Below are 17,835 nucleotides of genomic sequence, written 5' to 3' on the forward strand. Positions count from 1 at the left end.
TGAGCTCAGTCAGAGCATGCACTTACTTAAGGGTCTGTCCCACTTAGACGAATTTTGGCGACTGCCGGCGACTGTCAAAGTCGTAGCAGATCGACAAAATTTTCTTTTACCCGACGACAATGACCACGACAATGCCGAGTCAGGTCGAGATTACACCGTCTTCTGAAACATCGTGAAAATTCCCACGCTGTCAATGCTTCTCCGGCGTCCTGATTTTCGCTGAAATCACTGACAAGTCGGTAAGTACTTGAGAGTTTTGAACTATAACACCTTGTATGGGTTACTTAAAAACCAAGCTTCACTGTAACAAGGAATAAACTGGATTTACTTCCAGTTTACTAATAGCTGTATTAAAAAAAAAAAATTAAAGTGGATTTTTGTAAAAAAGTGTGTGGGCATTCTTTAAAAATTTAAGGTAGATGCATATCTGGTTTCTGGGTTGCATATCTGGGTTTGGAGCCCACTTTAAATGTAATGGCTGATGCCAAAAACATTGCGAAAATTCCCACACTTACCTGACCTTCAAACTGTCGCCTCCAATCTACCTGTCAAATGTCCTGACGGTAAATAAATTGGTTAAACACAAGCATTTTATGGTATTTTGAAATGACTTTACTTATTTTAATATTATGTGCTTCTAAATGCATCTAAGAGAACCTAGCAAACCTGGGGATAGCATGCGACAGCGCCCGCAATAAGCAACGATACCTGGCGACAAGCCAGCTGTCGCCGAGAAATTTCAAACCGGATGATTTCTCAGCGACGTGCCGAGATCCACTACGATTCTTGGAAGACTCCTCACGAACTGTCGGCAACAGCCTAGTCGCCGGCAGTTGCCTTAAAATCGCCTAAGTGGGACAGACCCTTTACTCAATAAATCCGCACTTCTTTCCTAATCTACAAACAACAGTCAACAATGTTTTCTTAAACTAGGTATGCGAACATGGGTCATTTAGTCAAGTTAAATCTTGGATGTCCCTGGGTGGAAATGTTTGTTTTTTACTACTGTGTGCCTGAGGCCTCTAAATTTACTGGTCCTTCCAAGTGAGCAAGATTATTTTCCTAAGCAGCTAATTATCTTTCTGAGCGAGCCTGCTAGCTCGATGAGTGCTAAAAGTAAACAACAAGTTAGCTGAGAAGCCTGTTTAAACCCTTACATTATAAGGAACATAGCACTTTTCAGGAAGCTGGCATAACTCAATGATCCAACAGACCTCCAATGACATTAATATGCGTTCTCCAAGTTTAACTTACTCTTTATCTCTTATCGTTATTCCTAGTAAACTCTAGATCACCCAAAAAAAAGAACTGGAGTAACTCAATGGGTCAGGCGGCTTCTCTGGAGAATATGGAAAGGTGATGACTTGGGTCAGAACCTTTCTTCAACCTGACATGGATAGGTGATGTTTTGGGTTGGGACCCTTCTTCAGACTGACGTAAATAGGTGACGTTTTGGATCGGGACCCGATAACATAGCAAAGATTATTGGGAAGCCAGAGGATTGGGAAGCTTTCAAAGAACAACAGAGGGTATCTCAAAAGACAATACGGAGAAAAAAGATGAAATATGAAGGTAAGCTAGCCAATAATATAAAAGAAGACAGCAAGAGTTTCTTCAGTTAAATAAAGAGCAAGAAAAAGGCAAGAGTGGACATTGGACCGCTGGAGAATGATGCAGGAGAAGTGATAATGGGGAATAAAGAAATGGCAGAGGAGTTGAATAACCTGTTTTGCATCAGTCTGCACAGTGCAAGACACCAGCAACATGCCTGAAATTCAAGAGAGTCAGGGGGTGGAAATTAGTGGAGTGGCTATTACCAGTGAGAAGGTGCTTGGGAAGCTGAAAGGATTATCATATCATATATATACAGCCGGAAACAGGCCTTTTCGGCCCTCCAAGTCCGTGCCGCCCAGTGATCCCCGTACATTAACACTATCCTACACCCACTAGGGACAATTTTTACATTTACCCAGCCAATTAACCTACATACCTGTACGTCTTTGGAGTGTGGGAGGAAACCGAAGATCTCAGAGAAAACCCACGCAGGTGACGGGGAGAACGTACAAACTCCTTACAGTGCAGCACCCGTAGTCAGGATCGAACCTGAGTCTCCGGCGCTGCATTCGCTGTAAAGCAGCAACTCTACCGCTGCGCTACCATGCCTGGGGATGTCTCCTGGGCCGAATGGACTGCACCCTGGGGTTCTGAAAGAGGTGGCTTTAGAGATTGTGGAGGCATTGATAGTGATATTTCAGGAATCACTAGAGTCATGTCCCAGATGATTGGAAAATTGCCAATATTACCCCACTGCACAAAAAGGGAGCAAGGCAGAATAGTGGGAACTATAGGCCAGTTAGTCTGACTTCGGTGGTTGGTAAGATTTTAGAGTCCATTATAAAGGATATGTTTACGGAGTACTTCGATGTTCACGATAAAATAGGCCAAAGTCAGCATGGCTTTGTAAAGGGGAGGTCTTGCTTGACAACTTGCTGGAATTCTTTGAAGAAGTAAATAGCAGGACAGACAAAGGAGAGTCAGTACATGCTGTTTTCTTAGATTTTCAGAATGCCTTTGATAAGGTGCAACACGCTAGGTTGCTAAGGAAGATGAGAACCCATGGTATCAAAGGGCAGATACTAGCATGGATAGCAGGTTGGCTGGATGGCAGAAGCCAAAGAGTGGCAATAAAGGGGGTTTTTCGGGTTGGCTACCAGTGACTAGTGGAGTTCCACAAATGCTGCTCTTCACATTGTATATTAATGATTTAGACGAGGGGATTGAAGGCTTCGTGGCAAAGTTTGCAGATGATATGAAAATAGGTGGAGGGGCAGGTAGTGTAGAGAAAGAAGGGACTCAGCAGAAGGATTTGGACAGGTTGGGAGAGTGCGCAGAGAAGTGGCAGATGGGATATAGTGTAGCAAAGTGTGGAGTCAAGCATTTTGGTAGGACTATTTTCTAAATGGGGTGGGAATCCAGAAATCGGAGCTGCAAAGGGACCTGGGAGTACTGGTGCAGAATTCCCCAAAAGTTAATCTGCTAGTTGAATTGGCAGTAAAGAAGCAAAATTGATGCTAGCACTTATTTCAAGAGGGCTTGTATACAAAAACAGGAATGTAATGTTGAGGTTCTATAAGGCGCTGGTAAGGCTGTATTTGGAATATTATGAGCAATTTTGGGCACCATATCTGAGGAAGGATGTGCTGGCTCTGGAGGGGGACCAGAGGAGGTTTACAAGAATGATCCTAGGAATTAGTAGCGAATTAATAGGAATGATGATCGTTTGTCGGCACTGAGCCTGTACTCGCTGAAGTTTAGAATAATGAGGGGGGACCTCATTGAAACATAAGAGAATAGTGAAAGGCTTGGATGGAGTGGATGTGGAGAGGATGTTTCCACCAGTGGGAGAGTCTAGGACTAGAGGTCAAAGCCTCAGAATTAAATGACGTTCTTTGAGGAAGGAGATGTGGAGACATTTCTTTCATCAGAGGGTGGTGAATCTGTGTAATTCTTTGCCACAGAAGGCGGTGGAGGCTAAGTGAGTGGATATTTTTAAGGCAGTGATAGATAGATTCTTGATTAGTACGGTTGTCAGGGGTTATGGGGAGAAGGCAGGAGAATGGGGTTCGCAGGGAGAAATAGATCAGCCATGATTGAATGGCAGAATAGACTTGATGGATCAAATGGCCTAATTCTACTCCTATTCTTTTTGAGCTTATGACCCTTCTTCAGACCTGTAAACCAGCATCTACAGTTCCTTGTTTCTACTTCTTGATCATCCCACCTCCCTTATTGGCCCATTTTGTTAATCTGATACAGGATAATTGATGCTGGATCCGTTTGACCATCCAAACTTGCCATCCACATCACTTGCCCATATTACAGTGGAACAGCAGTAGAGCTAATGCCTTACAGCGCCAGAGTCCCGGTTCAATCCTGACTATGGGTACTTGTCTGTACGGAGTTTGTATGTTCTCCCGATCACCTGCATGTTTTCTCCGAGATCTTCGGTTTCCTCCCACACGGCAAAAATGTATAAGATTATAGGTAAAATTGGCTTGGTATAAGGGTAAAATTGTCCCTAGTGTGTGGAGGGTAGTGTTAATGAGCGGGGATAGCTGGTCGGTGCAGACTCTGTGCATCGAAGGGCTTGTTTCCATGCTGTATTTCTAAATTAAACTAAACTAATTATCCTGAGCAAGGTACTGAGGATCAGCAAACTCACCCTCTCTCTCCAAGAGTCCTTTCATAAAGTGGAAAAGGCTGCAGGCAGCACATCCTGAAGTCACACCCCTAAAATATCCTTATGGCCTTTTGATAGCTTGTTGCTGCAAAAGGCCTTTAAACTATTTTTAAATGTCCCTGGGATAATCAATGAAATTGAAAAATTATAATATTTAAATATAAATCTTAAAGTTACCCAGTGGAAACATTTAATTAAAATAATTCAAAGTATTAGGCATTCATTAAAATTATCAAGACAAATTAAAATGAGTGATTAGTTTAAATATCATTGCACTTTTATATCAAACGCCACAACGCCTTTCAAGTGAATGGGGTTACAGGGCATATTCTGTCATGATGGATATAAACCTGAGGGAAATGTTATCTCACCACCAGCAAGCTTCCCATAGAAATGGACCCAATCTTCAGAAATAATGGGAAACAATGCATCCCACGGTAATAACAGTTGAAAACCAAGGTCACTTGGACCCAAAAAAGGTTAGTGTTTGCAGCACACAGAGACCAAGTTATCTAGGTCCCATTTTTCAATGCTAAGGCATAACATCAGAAATGAGGGCTCAACAAAGAACCAACGGTCAGAGGTGAGTATAATGTTATCATCCAAATATAATTTGCTTTATCCCCTCAAATTTAGCTCCCTGCCCTTTAAATCTGTCATCATCCAAGAAGGGTCCTGACCCGAAACATCACCTGTCTATCTTCTCTTGGGATGCTGCCTGGCCGGCTGAGTTACTTCAGCAGTTTGTGCCATTTCTTTTGGTAAATATACATCCGCAGTTCCATTTTTCTAAAAATTGCAGAGTTGTGGATATAAAACATATTAAATCCTTAAAGGATTGGACAGGCTAGATGCAGGAAAATTGTTCCCGATTTTGGGGGAGTCCAGAACCAAGGGTCACAGTTTAAGAATAAGAGGTAGGCCATTTGGGACCGAGATGAGCAAAAAAAAATTTCACCCAAAGAGTCATAGAGAGACACAGTGTGGAAACAGGCCCCTCGCCCCAACCTGCCCAAACCGACCAACATGTCCCAGCTACATTAGTCCCACCTGTCTGCGCCTGGTCCATATCCCTCCAAACTTGTCCTATCCATGTACCTGTCTAATTGTTTCTTAAACATTGGGATAGTCCCAGCCTCCACTACCTCATCTGGCAGCTTGTTCCCTATACCCACCACTCTTTGTGTGGAAAAGGTACCCCTCAGGGAGGGGGTGTTATGTCATTAGTATGAAAAACTGCAATCCACAACACCAAGTTAAATGTTTGATGGTGTTCTGATTGTGTCAAGGCTCAGAATAAGTGTGTGTAAATGGACTCTTCCAACTAATGCACATATCCTTTTTTTAATCTGGTGAATTGTATTGATTTAAGTCAATTCTTGATTAGTTGCAATAAAACATATTGACATATCTCTTGTCATGAACTTGTTTGTTTAAGGTAAGAACTTGGTTTCTCACTAACACTCCTTCGTATCCTGTTACTACTAAGACCTTACTATCTTAGCAGGCTTGACTTATGGCAACCAAACCTAACGTTCAGCAAGCTGTTCGGTGTCACACCGGAGCATTACGTCAGAGCTGAGCAAATTATACTCATAATCTGGCTTTGCCCATGGCACCTCCCAGTCCATTATGTAAACTCCAACATTCATCTCAGGACAACCCCCTGGTGTCCAAAAATAATACAGCGGGATACAAAGTAATATAATAATATGCAAAAATAACTAATAAACGCAAAATGGTTCCTACACACCGGCCCCTAATTGTTATGTGTATAACACAACAATTACCAATAAACATTAAAATGAGCCATAAAAATTTCACACATAATCAGAAAAGCATGCACGAGATATTGGCATCTAATCTACTGAAGTGATTCTTCAATCTTCAAACCCACCAGTCTTTGCTGTACTCAGGTATCAGCTTCCAGTAGCAGACATATCTTCGTTATCGATCTTTCCAAGATGTTGCACTTAGTCCGAAGTCGAACAGTACGCACAAGACCTTGTGCATCTTGTACAGCCTCCAATATTCTGTCCATTAGACAGAATCTTCTTCAGTCTTCTCTTCCAGTTTAAGAAGCGGTCTGCTGTCAGTCCTCTTGGTGCTTCGCCTGCAGGATTCTCCTTTGTGCCAACATATCTCCATTGTGATACATCAGTAGCATCCCTTGCGAAGGAGATTCTGTTTGCTACAAATGTTTGAAAGCACCTGGTTCATTGTTGATGTACTTAAGCACCGTTGTGTTATAGGTCCAGAAGATGGATCTGTCCAATTGAAGCTGTAATTCTTTTTGCAGCATTGTGTCAACTCTAGATTTTCCCATTATGAAGTCGTGGTTGTATTGCTTGACCAGAAGCTCATCTTGACTTGCAATAGCTATTCAATTGGCAGCAGCGACAGGGCAGCCATTTCCACCCCTGCTGTCATGGTCTTTTCTCAGTTCACCATCCAGGGTAGTTCCATTTGTAACAAAGATTTCTGGATGGTTATCTTCAGTTTCGCTGGTGATGGATTCATTTAGTTTTCCACCATTGACAAAAACTGTAGAGTTCTCTGCAGAACTCGTTTTTTCAGCAATTACCTTGGTTGAACCTTCTTCAAGGTGTGCTGGGTTCTCTGGTGCAGGGTCCCCTGACGTTTTCAGTTCTATCATTTCTTGATCCGAAGATTCATGATTTTCTGTCATTTTCTGATGACAGACCAAAGTTGGTCTGTCATCTCTGTGCTCAGACAAGTATTTTCAGGACAAGATTCTCTAGCCAATGGATCAGCTTGGACTGCTTTGGAGAAGATGCAGGTTTCATCACCGGCCCCAATATGCCCACCCGTTTGAGATGGGAGAACAGCATCACTCGCACTTGGCTTTTCCTTCTGTTCTGGTTTCTTTTCCTTGTCCTTTTGTTAAATACAAAGTATTTCAGAATGATATTCTTGCACCTGTGCTTCTACAGGTTCTGTAGTAGTTGCCGAACGGCTTTTGGCTGTTTGCGGCCTTTCTTTTGCCTCAGCAAAGGTAGGGCCTTGGACAGTTCCTCCTTTCAAATAAGAGTTCATCCCATCAGCTGCTGTCGAGCTGTGCCTTGATTTCCTAGCCTTAAGTACATTGAGTCTTGTCTTGGCTGCTCCTTTCTCTGTTCCTGTACCTCAATCTCATGCCTGTCTTCCATGATGGCAGCCTGTTCTTCGAAAACGGCCAGGTCTGCCTTAGCCTTCATATGAGCAGAGTGCGTCCAAGATGCACGAGATGAAGAACAAGATTTGAAGATTAATTCAGAATGTACTCCATTTACATTTTCACCTGATTCCATGTTCTCTTTCATCATTTCTATTAACTCGATAGCTTGTTTATATCGTGAGTTTTTCTGTTTTTCTTCTTCTTCAATCTCACACTGGCTTTTCAGGGAGGCAACCCCCTCCAAGACATAAGAGAACTTTGAAGATCGACTTATTGAAGAAAAATCATTGTCCCTTTGGGAATCCATTCTGGTGGCACCACCTGCTGGCCGCACATCAGATTCACACACAAGCATACGCACGTCAATATCCCTTTAAGACGTATTGACGCACAATCATATCTTTGTAATTCAAAACAAGCTGATAACTTGCTTCGTTGAAGGTCACTTCTTTGTTCTCACCATTTCCAACATTTTTCAGTCGTAGTTTTCTCATACAATTTCTGAAAAACAGCTTTCCAATAAGCTTACTGCAATTAACTGGCTTTCAAAGCTTTCCTTGCTCCGAAGTCGACTAACGCAGACAAGAGGCTCTTATTAATCTGTTTCTGGCTTCAAAGCTTTAGTGTCAAGTTAGGAGGAGGGGGAGTTCAACGAGATCTGGGTGTCCTAGTGCATCAGTCAATGAAAGGAAGCATGCAGGTTCAGCAGGCAGTGAAGAAAGCCAATGGAATGTTGGCCTTCGTAACAAGAGGAGTTGAGTATAGGAGCAAAGAGGTCCTTCTACAGTTGTACCGGGCCCTGGTGAGACCGCACCTGGAGTACTGTGTGCAGTTTTGGTCTCCAAATTTGAGGAAGGATATTCTTGCTATGGAGGGCGTGCAGCGTAGGTTCACTAGATTAATTCCCGGAATGGCGGGACTGTCGTATGTTGAAAGGCTGGAGCGATTGGGCTTGTATACACTGGAATTTAGAAGGATGAGGGGGGATCTTATTGAAACATATAAGATAATTAGGGGATTGGACACATTAGAGGCAGATAACATGTTCCCAATGTTGGGGGAGTCCAGAACAAGGGGCCACAGTTTGAGAATAAGGGGTAGGCCATTTAGAACGGAGATGAGGAAGAACTTTTTCAGTCAGAGGGTGGTGAAGGTGTGGAATTCTCTGCCTCAGAAGGCAGTGGAGGCCAGTTCGTTGGATGCTTTCAAGAGAGAGCTGGATAGAGCTCTTAAGGATAGCGGAGTGAGGGGGTATGGGGAGAAGGCAGGAACGGGGTACTGATTGATAGTGATCAGCCATGATCGCATTGAATGGCGGTGCTGGCTCGAAGGGCTGAATGGCCTACTCCTGCACCTATTGTCTATTGTCTATTGTCTATTGACACAACAATCTTAGTTACTGTTAGTCGCTCCACAAGCTTCAGCCCCACTCCTGGAGCCAGTTCCTTTAAAAATGACTCTTTAGAGACGGATTTATCTTCTCTCACCGAGGATAGCTCATGATCTATACACTCCGGCTGAGAAAGGTTTTACAATAAATTACTCCAGTTTAGATAAGATCTTCCACATGCACTCCGGCAAAGACAGGTTCTTACCCTATTTACCATTTGACGAAGGAATGGGAGTGATGGTCCTGACTCAAATAATCAACAGCAAAGAGATCTTCACGACGTTGCAGTTAGTTAGTCATTTATTTGAGACTAGGACCACCGCTCCCATTCCTTCGTCAAATGGTAAGCTTTGGGCTCTATAAGGGAGACTAAACTGCTATTAAATAAGGTAAGAACTTGTCTTTGCCGGAGCGCATGTGGTAGATCTTATCTGAACTGGAGTTATACTAATGCTGAACTGGTCCAGCCCCTTGGCACTTCCCAGTGGTATACATAAGCATAATATTAACCTCTTAGTGTCCAAAAATACAGCAGGATACAAAGTAATATAATAATATGCAAGAAAATGAATAAATGCAAAATGGCTCCTACAACAGGTTTCAGAGGTAATGGGGAGAAGGTAGGAGAATAGGGTTAGGAGGGAGATGACGGAAGGAATGATTGGAACTAGATGCTGAGATAGTAGCAGCCAAGACAAGACTCAATGTACTTAAGGCTAGGAAATCAAGGCACAGCTCAACAGCAGCTGATGGGATGAACTCTTATTTGAAAGGAGGAACTGTACCTTTGCTGAGGCAAAAGAGAGGCCGCAAACAGCCAAAAGCAGCCATGATTGAATGGCGGAGTACTTAATGGGCCGAATGGCCAAATTCTACTATCACTTATGATCTATCACTTATCACAAAGATGGCCACTAGCCTTCAATTTTAGTTGCCATTTGCCAGATTTCCTTTGGATGAAAAGAGTAAAATCACAATTTCACCTCACAGAATTCTTTGCTGTGACCAGATGGTTATTCGTGTGATTGATGAAGCCATTGTCTTTCAGTCATGTGTCTTTGTTTGAAGTTCATTATTATCTCTTGACTCGAATGGCTAAAATAAAACTCTTGTAACTATATTTCAATGACCTTGTTCCAATAAATAAGGGAACTTGAAAATTAAATTCCAAATTAACATTCATTTATATCATTTGGCTCGTGTATCATCATTACCTGTAGTAAAGATTAGTTAAAAGCAAGTACTCAGTGATACATGATTAGTGGTTGGGACAACCATATGGAGTATTCTGATTACACCATCTGCCAATAAATCATTAGCCTGTTAAGTTGGTGCAATTCATAACAGTAAAACCGGAAATTAAATTGTTTATTGCATGAATCTATGAAGATTGTAACACAGTCAAGTAATGCTGGTGGATGTCAAATTATTTCCCTTATTTTTATAACCTGTCAATTCCCTCTGTGTTATGTAAATAATGATGTGCCATCAATAATCTGACAAAACTGTTCTCACATCAAGATTTGAAATAGTTTTGGTCCCAATTCATATTACCACCTAATCTAAGAAGCACATTCATGATTAATTGTGGTTGTTTTGTTTATTTTTTCACACACTAGATTCTTTCATAGACAAACGTGTTTGTGTCAAACAAATAGAGCATTTTTATTCAAAAGAGGGCCTAACGAACTGCATAATATTAATATAAATGCATATTATATTTAAATCCTTTCATTTTTTGTCATCTGACTTTGAAAAACTAAACCTAATCATAAAAGTAACCAAATAGAATTCTCAGCTTCTGAGGGAGAGATCGTTTCTGATGTGCCTCACATGTTGAAAGTATTTTGCATTGTATCATGTTTCATCTTCTGTTACGTAGGTTCCAAAGGCTCTTCCTTATGAAATATTGTAGAAAAATGCAGCACAGATTATTTAACGATCACTGCATAATCCAAGTGGTGTCTGGAAGTCAATTGTATTCGTGACTACTAGCAAAGCCCCGTGATTTGGTAGATTAGGTATGTAAATTGTTCTGCAGTTTCTCAGAATAAGAATTTATTGCATAGTGCCAATCTCTTCAGGCCCAACTTTTTTTCAATGAAAACTTGTTTTACATTTTAATGCATACAAGTTAGCATCACTTGGTAATACTGAATTGGAAGGGCTTGATTCAAACCTCACGTCACTACATAATCTAAGGTAACATTGTGGCGGTGCCCGGGGATTAGGCCACTCCCTGGGTCATCTCCCTCGGCACGGGTTGGACAGGGCTGGGGAGGGGTCTAGAGCTACGGGGTTTGCCTGAAGGGGCTAGAGTGAACTCGTGCTGGAGACTGAAGAGAGTGGATGTTCTGATGCTACATTAAAATTACTGTTAATACTTACCTGGCATCTTGCCTGATTCCTACTGCGTCCAGACCCACTACAACATACAATACAATACTAAAAACATGCGGCATTGTTTAGGTATCATCCTTTGGAAGAATGAAGAAAGTGGCATTCCAAGTTTCAAAGGAGTTCCAAGGAGTTTATTGGCTTTGCGGATTTAACATGATAATACTAATTTTGAAGAAAGGCCAGTGTTTTTCACTTTCTGGGCCTTGGAGTGATTTTACAAGCTGTAACACCAGTGCAGACTTTGTGATACTGGATAGCAATGCAATTTACAGAGAGGTCATATCTCTGGGTCCTCAATTCACTTCTAGCCCATTTTGACGGAATTAAAATTTCCCACTTTAAGGTAGGTAGCAACTATTCAACTCTACATCCCTGCCATCTTTCGGCTGTCTCTTCACTATTCGCTTGCTTGTCCATTTTACAGTCTAAGGCTAACTGTAATTTCTTTCAGTTAAGCTGAAAGGCTGGCATCATTGTCTGCCCCACACAAATACTGTTCAATGGCAGGTGCAGCATTTATTTGAGCCTTTGGTGGCTTTCTGACACACATACTCACCTTCACAATTCATACTTACTTCAATGGGGTTTATTCAAAAGTGCTTCCTGGCTAGCAAAACATTTGAGATTAACCACTGGTGTCAACATCAAACACTCCAGATAAACCGTGTCAGGAGTTTATTGTGAAGGGAGATCTACTGCGGTTAGCCTCAACTTGACTCCGATAAGAACATTCTTAACTGCACCAATAAAAAAATACTTCACTCTGCCATATCGTTATGATTTTTTTTCTGTCTGAAGCTATCAAATAGGCCCAGAGATACTGGATTTCACGAGCCAAAACAAATCTCCCAATCTGTCACACAGCAGACTCATCTTAATACTTTAGCCTGAGTTCAGCATAGGTGATCGTCCATTTTACTGAATCATTGGGACAAGCTGATAAGAATTATTCACTGCACTCCAACAAAGCCCCAAAATGTTGAACTTCAGTTTAAGAATTCAGAGTTAATTTTCTGCTTCAGTATAGATTTGGCATTGAGACTGAACATAACTTTCAAAATCACAAAACAAAATTATGTTGTTGAGGCACTGATTTCCAATGTGGTGTCCCCTTGGTTGGATGAACCAAAGCCGCTAAACTTCAGTTGCAAGTAGACAGATTTTCTGTCTGGTTCGATGCAAGTAATTCCCAATCAAAATATTCACCTGCTGCTTGTCTGGGAACGCAATATTGTTGGGTTAAGACCATGTTAATTCGTAATCAACAATGTATGAAACCAACCAATCAAAGTTCACCTGATATCTTTATAGTTTAACCTTTTAAACTCGCAATAATTGAGCCTTGGACCTAGTGGTAATGCAGAAATCATGGAAGGTGTATTTAGGAAAATTGGTAGTATTCCTGTTATCAGGAAGGTACCTCTTGATGAAAGGACAAATTCCAGTGCTCCTGCTAGGATGTATTTCAGGCAAAACAGCTCTAAGATTCTGTCAGGAACTAGAGATCTCCCTTATAAGTTAGATGGGAAAACAGTCAGAGTTTTAATGAGAGATAATATTGATGAATTGAGAAAAACAGGTCCTTCTCAGGTTGGCAAGCCATGGTTGGTGGAGTACCGCAGGGTACTGTACCATAGGGACAGTGGTCTGTTCAGTACTTCAGCAGTAAGGAGCAAAGAGGTCCTTCTGCAGTTGTAGAGGGCCCTAGTGAGACCGTACCTGGAGTACTGTGTGCAGTTTTGGTCTCCAAATTTGAGGAAGGATATTCTTGCTATTGAGGGCGTGCAGCGTAGGTTTACTAGGTTAATTCCCGGAATGGCGGGCCTTTCGTATGTTGAAAGACTGGAGCGACTAGGCTTGTATACGCTGGAATTTAGAAAGATGATAGGGGATCTTATTGAAACATATAAGATTATTAAGGGGTTGGACACATTAGAGGCAGGAAACATGTTCCCAATGTTGGGGTAGTCCAGAACCAGGGGCCACAGTTTAAGAATAATGGGTAGGCCATTTAGAACTGAGATGAGGACAGTTTTCCACTCAGAGAGTTGTAAATCTGTGGAATTTTCTGCCTCAGAAGGCAGTGGAGGCCAATTCTCTGGATGCTTTCAAGAGAGAGCTAGATAGAGCTCTTAAAGATAGCTGAGTCAGGGGTATGGGGAGAAGGCAGGAACGGGGTGCTGATTGTGAATGATCAGCCATGATCACATTGAATGGCAGTGCTAGCTCAAAGGGCCAAATGGCCTCCTCCTGCACCTATTGTCTATTGTCTATTGTCTATTGTCTATTGTCTATTGTCTATTGTCTATTGTCTATTGTCTATCTTGCATAATCTCGAGTAATTTGTCTGGGGGAACTGTGAGTTTGCTAATTACATGATTCTGAGTGGGAATGTGAGTCATGATGAGAAGGCAAAGACTACACAGGAATATTGATAATCCGATTGGGAAATAATATGGCAGACAGAATACAATGTGGAGACTACACTACAGTTGCAGGTGGTCAAGAGCAGAGCAGTTGCCACACAAGGCTAAGATACATCCCATCAAAATACCGTCTATATAGCATCTGTAGAAGTTTGAGATGTCCTCGTGGACACGTTGAATCTTCTCAAAAGCCGACTAAAGTAAATACGCTGGTGTGCATTCTTGATGACCACATCAGTGTAAAGGGATCAGGTTCGGTTACTGATGATATGGATGGCTAGGAACTTGAAAACTTCAATAATTTCTATAGCAGATCTGTTGATAAGGAAATGGTTGTGTTCACTCCCATTCTCCCAGTTTAAGAACTGGAATGATAGAGGTTTCTGGAATGATAGAGGTTCCCGTATAGCATATGGGGACAGCAGACTGTTGATGTGAGACATTGAAGATTTCGATGAAGATTGGAACCAATTTATTTGCACATGATTTCAGAATCAATCTGGAGTCTCCATCCAGGTCAGCTTGTTTCTGAGAGTCAACACTCATGAAAGCAGATCTGATTTCTGCCGGCAAGATGTATAGAATAAAGTCAGCAGAGGATGGGATGATGCACCTTGATGGAACTTTGTTTGCCTTTGGAAACAGGCATAAAAGACATTGAGCTCATCTAGCAAAGATGCATCATTGCCAAAGTTTGCCCCAATTTTGGCTTGTAACCTGTGATGGTATTTCGGCCCTACCATAGTGTTTGATTGAATTAAGCCTTTCGCTTGTTTTAAAATTCTCCCTTGGCATCCCAGCTTTTGTTTCCGGACTTTAGCAGAGGTTGAATCCCCCTGATCATTCAAAATGCCTTATTAGGATAGACACTAGTTGGCTTTGTCGGAATGCAGTCGTCCATGCATTTCTTGATGAAACCAGCGATGACTGAGGTGTGTACATCAGGCTGGGTGAAGTGGTCACGAACTTGTTCCAGTCCACTCACTCAAGGTCATCCTGAAGTAGACACGCAACCTCCTCAGACCACTGCCATATTACTCTCATCATTGGTGCCATGCCATTCAATCTCTGCCTGGAAGATGACAAGGTGAAATCTTTTGAATTCTCTATCCTGAAGAGCTGCGGAGGCTCAGTCATTGTGTGCATTCAAAACGGAAGTTGATAGATTTCTGTACATTATAGGCATCAATGAACGTGGGGATAAGGCTGGGAAAATAATGTCCAGGTAGAAGATCATTCATCCTCTTGCTGGAAAGGGAAGTGGGCTTGAGAGAATTGGGTTGTAAGTCAATAAAATCGATTGTACATACTCAACTTTCAAAAATATAGATACATCATTTTAAAATCCAAAGGAATAGTTGACAGAGTTACTGATTTGTCTTTCTTTAAGGGCTGTCTACAACTGTAGAGTGCAGTACATGTATCAGTGTGACATTGCTGTATGACATAATTGATTGTTTGTATATTTTATGTGTCTGAGCAATCTGACAACAGCACCAAATAAACTTTGGGAGCTCTCTGCTTTTCCCATTCATTATTCTACATGTTGTGCCTGTTACTGCACATGATACTGGAACCTACATTGCACTGGCCACAAGGGCAATATTGCACAGATTTGAAACTGCCCAAAGTAACCTTGTGTTTTCCTGACCTAACTCCAAAATATATAACTTTGCAGTTTCAAGGAAAAGAATGAACAAACTTTTAGTTTAGGTTTCGGTTTATTATTGTCACGTGTACTGAAGTATAGTGAATCAATGGATCTGGGGAGAAAGCAGGAACGGGGTACTGATTCTGGATGATCAACCATGATCATATTGAATGGTGGTGTTTCTATGTTTCTAAAAGCTTTGTTTTGCATGCTGTGCAATCCAAATCAGATAAAACTACACACAAATACAATCAAGTCAAACTCAAGTACAATGAGTAGAGATGTAGAGAAAGATTCAGTGCGGAATATAGTATTCAGCAATGTAGCGTAACAGTTCCAGAGAAAATGTCCAATGTCCACAATGAGGTAGGTTGGAGAATCGGGTCTGTACCCTAACACATGGAAGAACCATTCCGAAGCCTGATGGCAGGGAAAGAAGCTGTTTCTGAGTCTGGTGGTGCACGCTTTGAAACTTCTGTATCCCCGGGGTGAGAATGGTATTATGGTGGCTGCTTGCCCAAGGCAAAGTGAAGAAGTCAATAGTGGGGAGTTTGGCCTCATTCTTAAATACAAGATCTGACTCCCAGATTCAGTGAGTAATATTAAATAGGATATACAGGATTTCCCAGTGGGTGAAATTGGAAACTATGGAGAGATGTGCTCCATAAGAAAGTGAATAGAAGGACCACTAGAAAAATAGTTTAATTCCTGCCATTGCAAGCCTACCTAATATTTGACTGGAGAATGCTATTTATCAGTGAGATGGGCCATTTTCATCTTCAGGTCCCGGTACATAGATTGATGTTGTTTGACAATTAGCCGTTTTGAGAAACAGGGGTGCTGGAGACCCTAAAATGCAACTTTGTTTTGATTATCAAGCAAATTAAAAATGATGTAAGCATAAAACAGGATCGCAAAAAGAGAAACTCTTTTTAAAATAAAGTCGGATGAGCGTAGTTTTAATAATTCAAAATAATGATTTCAAAGGGGAATTGAATGCCTCTGTTGTTTTGTCATTTCAAGCTCCTGCTCAGTTATTATTTTGCATAAACACGACGCTGATGCTCACTGTAATGATGTTTTAATGTGAATGAATTCATATCTTGGTCTTTTATGTTTCATTAGAAGCTCAGGCTCACTAATTTCTGTTTTGTGTCTAGTGTTCCAGAGCTCTTCAAGTGACTGATCTGCTTTGGCATCAGTTAAGTGTGATCTTACAGCATAAAAAGGATGACTGGTGATTTGGGTTCTCCTTAGTCAATCTACCTAAGATATACAAATTATCAAGATGTAATTCAGCATTATGCTGTGTGACCCAATATTATCCAATAATTCTTGTCATTTGTTTTATGGTTTATAAAAAGAAACCTCTTCTCGTGGGGTAAAATGAAAAAGAATGGAAAATAGTTTGATCTTAAATATGAATTAAAAATCTTCAGAATTGACATTTGAAAAACAGAAAACGTATGGGTTAACGTTTTGCATTCTGTCATACAATTCACAAACAAAGTCTGAAGAAGGGTCACACAGGCAGACACAAAATGCTGGAGTAACTCAGTGGGATAGACAGCATCTCTGGAGAGAAAGAATGGGTGACGTTTTGGGTCAAGCCCCTTCTTCAGGCTGATCTGAAGAAGGGTCCTCACCTGAAACATCACGTGACATTTTAAAGAAGGGCCCCAACTCGAAATGTTGCCTGTCTGTTCCTTATCTGTCTGACCCACCCAGTTCATCCAGCATTTTATTTTTTTGCACAAGATTCCAGCATCTGCAGTTCTTTGTGTCTCCACTAATGATGTACGGGTGGCCTGGGAAAGAGGAGAACACATAAAGACCTCCCTCTCGTTTCAGTTTGATGTCAAATGATTGATGGCTGATGCCTGGTTGTGGTCTTCATTTTCATTGTAAGAACTCTCCAATCACAGTGGGTGTGTTTTCCCGAATTAAATTCCCTCAAAGCATTGTCTTCTTGCTACATCACTGGCAGCATTTTAGCACCCTCCTGTGTGCCAGTCCATCAGTAGTACCAGGATTCCCATTCAACACACTCTGTATTGCAAATGAGGCCAGACTCAAGAAAATCGGTCAGGATTGAGTGAGGTTGGGAGAACCTGGCCGAAATCCGGTCACACCAGGACCTTTCCACAGAGGGAAGACTCCTGGGTCCTTACAAATAGCCGTGATATACAATCTTACAACAATGGCCATTCCTGGTACCCGATATCACAATGACTAACTCTGGTGAACCGTTTTCAAGTTACGTGAAACACCACCTTTACAGGAGCATTTGACTTCAATAAGGTCATAAAGCCATAAGGTTACAAGGTCATATGGTCATATGAAATAGGAATAGAATGAGGGCATTCGACCCATCAAGTCTACTCCACCATTTAATCATGGCTGATCTATCTCTCCCTCCTAACCCCATTCTTCTGCCTTCTCCCCATAACCTCTAATCAAGAATCTATCTACCTCTGCCTTAAAAATATCTACTGACTTGGCCCCCACAGCCTTCTGTGGCAAAGAATTCCACAGATTCACCACCCTCTG

The sequence above is a fragment of the Rhinoraja longicauda genome, chromosome 3 (genome assembly GCF_053455715.1).
Source record: "Rhinoraja longicauda isolate Sanriku21f chromosome 3, sRhiLon1.1, whole genome shotgun sequence".
Classification (NCBI taxonomy): Eukaryota; Metazoa; Chordata; class Chondrichthyes; order Rajiformes; family Arhynchobatidae; genus Rhinoraja; species Rhinoraja longicauda.